Source organism: Hemiscyllium ocellatum, chromosome 38 (genome assembly GCF_020745735.1).
Source record: "Hemiscyllium ocellatum isolate sHemOce1 chromosome 38, sHemOce1.pat.X.cur, whole genome shotgun sequence".
Lineage (NCBI taxonomy): Eukaryota > Metazoa > Chordata > Chondrichthyes > Orectolobiformes > Hemiscylliidae > Hemiscyllium > Hemiscyllium ocellatum.
The window spans coordinates 22,601,476-22,611,768 of record NC_083438.1 but is presented as its reverse complement, the minus strand read 5'-3'; positions in this window follow the sequence as shown (position 1 = coordinate 22,611,768).

Below are 10,293 nucleotides of genomic sequence, written 5' to 3'. Positions count from 1 at the left end.
GTTGTGCGGTTTTGTTTGTTATTGAGCTGAGCTTAGGGGACGCTGCCTTTTGAAGGAGAATTGCTTCAGCGATGTTGTCAGCACTTTGCAAAGCATGCTGAGCAGGCAGTGGGGAAGGAGCGATAAAAGCACCAGCTCCCATGACCCATGGAGAAGAATGACAGGAAGAGCCTTATCGAGCGGAGACATCAAGAGTGCCAAAAATGTGAGCGAGGAAGATAAAGAGCTTTCAGAAAGACGGTCAGAATCTGGGAAAGGCAGAGATTAAAGCTCTTAACCCTCAAACACATGGGCTTTGGAGGATAGAACATGACTGTGTGCACGGTCGGTGGATTGGGTGCATAGGCCGTGGAATTTTTATAGAATTCCAACAGTGTGAAAACAGGCCCTTCAGCCCAACAAGTCCACACCGATCCACAGAAGAGCAACCCACTCAGACCCATTCCCCTACATTTAACCGCTGACTAATGCACCTAACCGACCCATCTGTAGGCAATTCAGGACATCCAATCCACCCTAGCCTACACATTTTTGGAGGAAACCCATGCAGACACAGGGAGAACATGCAAATCCCACACGGGGGTTACCTAAGGCTAGGGTTGAACCTGGGTCCCTGGCACTGTAAGGCAGCAGCGCTAACCACTGAGCCACCGTGACACTCGCACGATAGGGTTAGCAGCCAATCCCCTGGTCTGTGCCTGATTTGTAAATTCCCGAATCCTGACTGGAAATGGCAGGGGTGAGCAATGGAGCCATTGCATTTAAATCGTGGTCTCAGGATTAGGGCTCGATCATTCAAAATAGCAAATTATTGTCACATGTATGTTTACAACAAAAAAACAGCGATAAAGTTGATGAGTGCTTAACTTAATGACAGAAGTCGTAAGTGAGAAAAAAAAAGAAGCAAAAGTTCATCATAGTTCAAGTAACGGCTCCTGGGTTTGAGGTAAGCTGAAGATCAGGCAGAGACTACCAAGCCACACCAAAATGACATTTCCATGCTGGGACTAGGCCTCCTTGTTGGGAATACACCTCCTTGCTGCGACTTGACGTCCTTCCTGGGACTGGACCTCTGAGCTGGGATTAGACCTCTGTGCTGGGACTAGGCCTCCAAACTGGAACTCGGCCTCAATGCTGGGGACTAGACCCCTATGCTGGGACTAGGCCTCCAAGCTGGGGACTAGACCTCCATGCTGGGGACGAGACCTCCGAGCTGGAACTAGACCTCCGAGCTGGGACTAGGCCTCCGAGCTGGAACTAGGCCTCCATGCTGGGACTAGACCTCCGAGCTGGGACTAGGCCTCCAAGCTGGGACTAGACCTCCATGCTGGGGACGAGACCTCCGAGCTGGGACTAGACCTCTGAGCTGGGACTAGACCTCCGAGCTGGGAGACTAGACCTACGAGCTGGAACTAGACCTCCGAGCTGGGACTAGGCCTCCGAGCTGGGACTAGGCCTCCGAGCTGGGACTAGACCTCCATGCTGGGGACGAGACCTCCGAGCTGGAACTAGACCTCCGAGCTGGGACTAGGCCTCCGAGCTGGAACTAGGCCTCCATGCTGGGACTAGACCTCCGAGCTGGGACTAGGCCTCCAAGCTGGGGACTAGACCTCCATGCTGGGGACTAGACCTCCGAGCTGGGACTAGACCTCTGAGCTGGGACTAGACCTCCGAGCTGGAGACTAGACCTCCGAGCTGGGACTAGCCTCCGAGCTGGGACTAGGCCGAGCTGGGACTAGGCCTCTGAGCTGGGACTAGGCCTCTGAGCTGGGACTAGACCTCCGAGCTGGAACTAGGCCTCCGAGCTGGGACTAGACCTCTGAGCTGGGACTAGGCCTCTGAGCTGGGACTAGGCCTCTGAGCTGGGACTAGACTGCCGTGCTGGGCCATTGGAATATTCTGAAGCCACCTCCAAAATAAAGACGAGACCTCCTCACCAGGCCGAGACCACCCCCTCCTGGACAAGACCACCACACTGGGAGACCTCCTCGCCAGGCCTACACCACCAGTCGGGGTTGCTGGAAACCACCTCGTCAGCAGGCCTGGGCCGGGAGAAGATGCCTCCTGCCGAGGTCACTAGAAGAAGGTAAAGTCCCATAATAAATGGAAACATTTGAAACAAAAATAGAAGAACAAAGTGGACAAGTCGATGGGCTGAGAGTCCACACATTCCACTACCACTGTTCCACCATCTTGAACAAAAATTGAAGACTGCTTCAGGATAAATGGCCACCCAAAGGAACGAGTCTGTAGAATTTCACCCCAAGTTTCTGGTTGAGGATGTTCCCCTATTGAATGTATCTCATGCAGGTTTATGGTCTCTTTGGCAATTAAAGAATACAGGGAGCGGGCAAGCAAAGAAGAGCAGAGATATTTTCTCATCAACCAATGTTATATGCCTGATCTCTGAAACAGTGGGCTCAGAGATACGGACTTTACCGCTGTACTGTGATAGCCTCTTGCAGGGTAGAGATATTTTCTGATCAGTCTGTTTGGAGATCTTAAGGCATCCTGCTGGAACAAGTGGGATTTGAGCTCAGGCCTCCTGGCTCAGAGATAGGGACAGTACCACTGCACGACAAGAGCCTGCACAGCAAAATGGGGGAGATTTTTGTGTTGTTAGCACCAAAATGGAGTCGAAGCCTCCAGTACTTTATGAAGTGAACTGCTTAAAAAAAAAGATTTGGAGAGGCCGGTGTTGGACTGGGGTGGGACAAAGTTAAAAATCACACAACACCAGGTTATAGTCCAACAGGTTTATTTGGAACCTGCTCTCTGATGAACTTGGTTAAATAAAAACTGACAGAGAAAATTCCTCAGGACGATGGGGGATCGAGCGACGCACCAACCCCTCCATTCCTGGATGAGAATGAGATTGGAATGGACACAGTTCTAACGTATTTCAGAGGAACAGGCACACCCACTCCCACCTTCGATAAATAATTCATACCAACCTACTTCGGCACAAGATTTTGCTTTGTTAAAATTGACAAGTAACTGCATCGAATGGTCCAAATCCAGATGGAGGAAGAAAAGATTGTGTCCCCTCGAGCAATTTTGCTTTGTCAAACGACAAGATGTTGTTCACTCAAATATTTCCGAGTGCTTGTCACAAGATAATGGGTGCGAATGAGGAAATAAAGACCTTGGGGTTGGAGTGCCATTAACCTCGAAGTGATGCCTATCTCTCAGAGAATTCTGCACATGAACCCTGAGGTCATAGAGTCATACAGCAAGCAAACAGACCCTTCAGGTGGAACATGTCTACACTGACCAGACGTCCCAATCTGACCCAGTCCCATTAGCCAGCATTTGTCCCATATCCCTCTAAACCCTTCCTATCCATATACCCATCCAGATGCCTTTTCAATGCTGTAATTGTACCAGCCTCAACCACTTCCTCTGGCAGCTCATTCCATTCATGCACCACCCTCTGGGTGAAAAGATTGCCCCTGGGGTCTCTTTTAAATCTCCCCCTCTCACTTTAATCCTATGCCCTCTAGTTTTGAATTTCCTCTGCCCCGGGAAAAAGAACTTGACTATTCACCCTCATGACTGTATAAACCTCTATCAGGTCACCCGTCAGCCTGCGACACTCCAGGGAAAATAGCCCCAGCCTGTTCAGCCTCTCTCTCTCAGACCAGCATCATCCTTGTCAGTTCTCTCTGTCCCCTTTTAAGTGTAACAGCATCCTTCCTATAGCAGGGGAGACCAGAGTTGATCACAGTACTTCAAGAGTGGCCTGCAGAGCCGCAACATGACCTCCCGACTCCCACATCCAATGTTCTGACCAATGAAGCCAAGGATGTGTAATGCATGTAGCTTACTGCACGTCTCCTTCTTTCCCACCTCCACCTTCATCCTCTTGGTAGCAGCTCACTGCAAATGGAGAAGGGGCAGCGGTGATGTGCTTGAACCAAGTGCATGGGACAGTGACTGTGCTTTTAGATTAGATTCCTTACTGTGTGGAAACAGCCCTTCAGTGCAACAAGTCCACACCGACCCTCTGAAGAGCAACCCATGCAGACCTGTCGTCCCGTTTCCCCCTCCCCACCCCCACCCCCACAGCCAAAGCAAAACGTTCGGAGACACAATAATTTTACCTCCTTCATCTTTATTCCGGGCCCTGGAGGGAGAGAGAATGATCGCCCATGTGCACAGGGACATGAGTTCACCGTCTTCTCTTGAACAACAGTTTCTCAATGAACTCTACAGTCACTTTACAGGGAGGAGCGTTCAGATAAGGCAACATACATATTAATTGGGTGACTGTTACAATCAATGAGTATCAATAGCAGAGAACAAGCCCTTTACTCTTACAAATGAATGTTCTTCACCTTGTTAACTGGATTCATACAATGGATGCTTTTCCCCTTGTTAGCTGACCTTGCATACTGAATGGATTCAATCAATCAGCTCCTCAGTCATGAGCATGAAGAGTGAAGAAGTGGAGTTGCAGGTCGATAGGATCGTGAAGAAGGTATTTGGCATGCTGTCCTTTATTGGTCAGATTATTGAGGACAGGAGTTGGGAGGATCCTATCTGAAAGATGTTGTGAAACTCGAAAGGGTTCAGAAAAGATTTACAAGGATGGTGAATATTTTAAAATATGTTCTCCAAATGAAACTTCCTAAATAAAACAGTCGGAATTACAGTGGCAACTTTGGCAGAGATCAACATTCTTTATATTTGCAATATGAAAGGGGCCAATGAAGTCTGAACAATAATTAACAGAATTTGAATAGCTCAGCCTCACGTGCTAATTTTCTCTAGAAAATCTCAACAAAACATCAACCTAAAAACGTACTTTTTGTGAACGCTCTGCATTAAAACCACAGCAGTAAAGATATTGTAATGCAATATTCTCATCGGGGGAAAGCATGACCACTGACCCACATGTTTTTGTTTAAACAGGCATTGTGGAATTTCAAACAATTCACAGCTCAATGCACCCAATCAATTTGTTTTAAGGTTACAAGTTTGATCATTTTAAAGTAAAAAAAAATCACACAACACCAGGTTATAGTCCAACAGGTTTAATTGGAAGCACTAGCTTTCGGAGCGCTGCTCCTTCATCAGGTGGTTGTGGAGTACAAGATAAAATCCATAACCACCTGATGAAGGAGCAGCGCTCTGAAAGCTAGTGCTTCCAATTAAACCTGTTGGACTATAGCCTGGTGTTGTGTGAGTTTAACTTTGTAAATCCCAGTCCAACGCCGGCATCTCCAAATAATTTTAAAAAGGACATGTACAAGTTCAATGTAAAAACAAAATCTGCCCTCTTACACAGCCGACAAAACACATTGAATTGAGATCCTGATTCAAACAAGGCCAAACAGTTACTGAAAAGGATTTTCTGATCCAGTATTTTACCCAAAATGTTTAAACATCAAACACTCTCAGCATGGCACAATTGATATTGAAACCTCCCCTCTTCACCCAAATATTAGCACAATCTTAATTTCAGTGTTTTCTCATTTTTGTTTGCATCCTTGCTCTGAAATTACACTGATAAACAGAGGAAGCCCTCGCAGCAGACCACATGGCATCGCAATCCGAGTCACTCTCTTTCCCCAAAGACTCACCGGGCCTCAAATTTCACCACTAGGGGATTTTAACCCGTTTCTCACTTTACTCCTCAGGGGGCTTGAACCCCACTGAAACATAGAGAACTCAAATCCCACTTAAAGGCAGAGAACGCAAATCCCACTTAAAAATAGACAACTCGAACCCCGATTCAACACAGAAAATCCAAATCCCACTTCAACACAGAAAACGTGAATCCCAACTAAACACAGGAAACTCAAATCCCAATTTAACACAGAGAGTTTGAACCTCGCTTACACACAGAGAGCTGGAACCTCAGCACAGTGCGGAGGACTTGAACCTCAAATTAACCCACCACAGGGGGGTCTAACCCCAGTACTGCGCAGAGGCTTCGAACCTCAACAAAACCCAGCCCCGGAGACTCTAACCCCAGTATCGCACAGAGGACTCAAACCTCAATCACACTCCCCTCCCTCCCAACGCAGTGCAGAGGAGTCAAACTCTGCCTTCCTGCACAATTGTGAAACTATATCTCTCAACTGAACTAATTACCATTTCAGGAATCTGTTGAAGAGAGAGTGATCGAACTAGGGGACCATCGCTGGCACACAGGAACATCGGGAGGGACTAAGGTTTAAAATCTTACCTTGTGGGCCCGTCGGTCTCCAGACACTGATGTTCTGGGCAGCCGCTGACACCATCCGATCGTAACTATTCATTTGGATCCTGCCAACTATGCCAATATTGTCATCCCGATCCCCCCCCCCCCCCCCCCCCTCACTTGAAGTAAAACGCTCAGAGACACAGTATGGCTTTACCTCCTTCATCTTTATTCTGGGCCCTGGAAGGAGAGAGAACAATCGCCCATGTGCGCAGAGACATGAGCTCATGTCTTCTCTTGAACAGCAGTTTCTCAATGAACTATATAGTCATGTAACATGGAGGAGCATCCAGATAAGGAAACATACATATCAACTGGGTGCCTGTTACAATCAATGAGGGTCAATAGCAGAGACCAAGACCTCTAAGTTCGGTGGAGTTGTGGATAGTGACGAAGGATGTTGTAGGTTCCAGAGAGACATAGGTAAGCTGCAGAGCTGGGCTGAGAGGTGGCAAATGGAGTTTAATGCGGACAAGTGTGAGGTGATTCACTTTGGTCGGTATAACCGGAATGCAAAGTACTGGGCTAATGGTAAGATTCTTGGTAGTGTAGATGAGCAGAGAGATCTCGGTGTCCAGGTACACAGATCCTTGAAAGTTGCCACCCAGGTTGACAGGGTTGTTAAGAAGGCATACAGTGTTTTAGCTTTTATTAATAGAGGGATCGAATTCCAGAACCATGAGGTTATGCTACAGCTGTACAAAACTCTGGTGTGGCCGCACTGGTGTACAGTTTTGGTCACTGCATTATAAAAAAAATGTGGAAGCTTTGGAAAGGGTGCAGAGGAGATTTACTAGGATGTTGCCTGGTATGGAGGGAAGGTCTTACGAGGAAAGGCTGAGGGACTTGAGGCTGTTTTTGTTAGAGAGAAGAAGGTTGAGAGGTGACTTAATAGAGATATATAAGATAATCAGAGGATTAGATAGGGTGGACAGGGAGAGCCTTTTTCCAAATATGGTGACGGCGAGCACGAGGGTACATAGCTTTAAATTGAGGGGTGATAGATATAGGACAGATGTCAGAGGTAGTTTCTTTACTCAGAGAGTAGTAAGGGTATTGAATGCTTTGCCTGCAATGGTAGTAGATTCGCCAACTTTAGGTACATTTAAGTCATCATTAGACAAGCATACGGATGTACATCGAATAGTGTAGGTTAGATGGGCTTCAGATTGGTATGACAGGTCGGCACAACATCAAGGGCTGAAGGGTCTGTACTGTGCTGTAATGTTCTATGTACTGTTCTACAATGGATGCTCTTAACATTGTTAACTGGATTCATACAGTGGATAGCTGCAAATGTGTTGCTGGTCAAAGCACAGCAGGCCAGGCAGCATCTCAGGAATAGAGAATTCGACGTTTCGAGCATAAGCCCTTCATCAGGAATAAGAGAGAGAGAGCCAAGCAGGCTAAGATAAAAGTAGGGAGGAGGGACTAGGGGGAGGGGCGATGGAGGTGGGATAGGTGGAAGGAGGTCAAGGTGAGGGTGATAGCCGGAGTGGGGTGGGGGCGGAGAGGTCAGGAAGAGGATTGCAGGTTAGGAGGCGGTGCTGAGTTGAGGGAACTGACTGAGACAAGGTGGGGGGAGGGGAAATGAGGAAACTGGAGAAATCTGAATTCATACCTTGTGGTTGGAGGGGTTCCCAGGCGGAAGATGAGGCGCTCCTCCTCCAGCCGTCGTGTAGTTGTGTTCTGCCGGTGGACTCATACAGTGGATAGTTTTCCGATTGTTAGCTGACCTTGCATACTGAATGCTTCCAATATTGTTAAACAGCTCTACATAGTGACTGCTTTTCCACCTTGTTAACCCATTACCCTTGTCTCCAGCACCCTATTGTCAACTGTAAGTTCTTATCTGATCTGAGTCATGCTCAGCTGAACCCCTTGCTTCACAAAACTCAGAACTTAACTCTTTCCCTGCCTGCCTATACCCGATACACGATCTCAGACCCATCCCCTATCCTATATTTACCACTGACTAATACACCTGGACACTATGGGACAATTCCCCATGGCCAATCCACCCTAACCTGCATATCCCTGGACACTATGGGACAATTTCCCATGGCTAATCCACCCTAACCTGCACGTCCCTGGACACTATGGGACAATTTTGCAGGGCCAATCCACCCTAACCTGCACATCCCTGGCACTATGGGACAATTTTGCATGGCCAATCCACCCTAATCTGCACATCCCTGGGCACTATGGGACAATTTTGCATGGCCAATCCACCCTAACACACACAACTTTAGATTGTGGGAGGAAACCAGAGCATCCAGATGAAACCCGCAGAGACACTGGGAGGATGTGCAAAATCTACACAGACAGTTGCCCAAGGCGGGAATTGAGCCTGGATCCCTGGTGCTGTGAGGCAGCAATGCTAACCACTGAGCCACTAAAAGCAAGGACAATTGCATATTCAGCAATTTGGAACCTGCAACGTGCAGACCCCAATCATGCACCTGGTCAGTGGGGGATTGAACACATGACCTTAGTGTGAATGGCACCATGCTCTCGCCATCTGAGCTAGCCAACCCACATACTTTGAGAAGCAGGGAAGGGGAGATAGAGAGAGAAAATACAATAAACTCCTACTCCTGTTCTCTTCTCAAAGTTGTACCATTGAGCTTGTATTGTCTCTCCATGTTTCTTCTGCCACGTTTCGATGCAATCCTGATGCCAGCTATAAGGCCATGGGGCCAACTTGTCAATGCTCCTCAGTGTCATCCTCCCATTTTACCTTTCTCCCTCGCTTAGTATCATCTGCAAATTTAGAAATCCTGCCCTCAACACCCATCTCCAATTCATTGATATCAATCAGGGTCTCAACACCTATCCCTGCGGAGCACCAATTTCAACTCATCTCTAATGTGGGAAGCGCATTAGAGAACGTCTCCGGGACACCCGCACCAACCAACCCCACTGCCCCGTGGCTGAACATTTCAACTCCCCCCCTCACTCTGTTGAAGAAATGCAGGTCCTGGGCCTCCTCCATCACCACTCCCTCACCGCCCGATGCCTGGAGGAAGAACGCCTCGTCTTCCACCTCGGGATCCTCCAACTCCATGGCATCAATGTGGACTTCACCAGTTTCCTTTTTTCCCCTCTCCGCTACCTTACCCCAATTCCAAACTTGCAGCTCAGCACCGCCCTCATGACCTGTCCCATCTGTCAATCTTCCTTCCCACCTATCAGCTTCACCCTCCCCTCCGATCTATCACCTTCATCCCCACCTCCATTCCATCTATTGCACTCTCATCTACCTTCCCCCCAGTCCCAACCCCTCCCATTCATCTCTCCACCCCGGAGGCTCCCAGATTCATTCCTGATGAAGGGCTTCTGCCCAAAACATCGAGTTTTCCTGTCCCTCGGATGCTGCCTGACGTGCTGTGATTTTCCAGCACCACTCTAATCTTGACTCTGACCTCCAGCGTCTGCCTAGTCCAGTTTGGGAAGTGCCCCTCCTTACATTCTCTCTAGCTTTTAGCCAAGTTTTCATCCGTGCTCCTGATGAAGGCCTTATGCCCGAAACGTCGACTCTCCTGCTCCTCGGATGCTGCCTGACCGGCTGTGCTTTTCCAGCGCCACACTCTTCGACTCATTTTCATCCATGCTGCCAAGGACCCATCAATCCTAAACATTTCTAATTTGTGAACGGGCCAGCCCATGTGGCTCCATATCAAACACTTTCCAAAAGTCCAAGTATACAGGGCACACAGCAGGCGGTAAAGAAGGCAAATGTTATGTCAGCCTTTATTGCCAGAGGGTTCAAGTACAGGAGCAGGGATGTGTTGTTGCAGTTATACAGAGCCTTGGTGAGGCCACACTGAGATTGTCATATGCTGTTTTAGTCTCCTGTTCTGAGGAAGGACGCGCTTGCTCTCGAGAAAGGGAACGAAGGTTTACCAGGCTGATTCCGGGGATGGCGATGGAGAAGAGATTGACGAAGTTAGGTTTGTTTTCGCTGGAGGTCAGACGTATGGAGGGGACTTATACAATTTGAAACGGGCAACACGGTGGCTCAGTGGTTAGCACTGCTGCCTCACAGGGACAGGAACCTGGGTTCAATTCCAGCCTCGGGTGAC